The sequence below is a fragment of the Vespula vulgaris genome, chromosome 6 (assembly GCF_905475345.1).
Source record: "Vespula vulgaris chromosome 6, iyVesVulg1.1, whole genome shotgun sequence".
Taxonomy (NCBI): domain Eukaryota; kingdom Metazoa; phylum Arthropoda; class Insecta; order Hymenoptera; family Vespidae; genus Vespula; species Vespula vulgaris.
The window spans coordinates 612,685-613,513 of NC_066591.1; positions in this window are offsets into that span (position 1 = coordinate 612,685).

Here is an 829-nt window from a genome sequence, read left to right on the forward strand (position 1 = left end):
CGAGTGCTTGTTGGACGTCGAGGAAAGATCATTTATCAAAAGGATGGTAATTAATCAGTGGGTTAAACTGCAATGAGACCATCGAACTCGACGAATTTGAACACTTTGATTTGGTTCACTTTTCCGCATTATTAATGACAATGCGTGGATAAGTTTCGCACGTGCGAAACAACGCAAGAGCGAAACCGAGAAACGCCAAAAGTAATTAATAACGTTTGTACTCGCGTTGCTTTTAGTATACCAATAAGGGGAGCATATATATATATACATATATATATATATATATATATATATATATATATATATATACGTACGTTCCGAGTATTTATGTACAAAGTGCGACTTCGTTGTTCATACATTCGTAGGATATTAATTATTTTACGTAGCAAACTCTTGGCGTATCGTTTCAAGTTACAAAGTGCTTTCAAAACCTCGGTTAAACTGATCACGGTCGGTGAAGCAATTTAGCGAGGAAATTCGTAGTTGGCTGCTGATCGTTCGTAGATTCATTTACGATCGTATCGAAACGAATTGAATGCCGTTTCCACAATCTCTTAACCTTCGTTTCTATAATTCTATGACGTTTCGTTAAACGAAAATTGACAATTTTTGGCAACACCATCGACAATTTTGATCAAAAGTGTTAAGGGAATGCTTCAAGATCTGCTATAATTTCGATAGTAGTATATTACTCGAATACTTTTTTAATACACTGTATAATAAAGAAATTATTCGTAATAGATTCGCTTGGTAAGGCATTCTCGAGTAGAAGGGAAAACGAAGTCGACAGCTGGCGTACAATTATCACGTTCGAAGTGTCGCTTCCGGC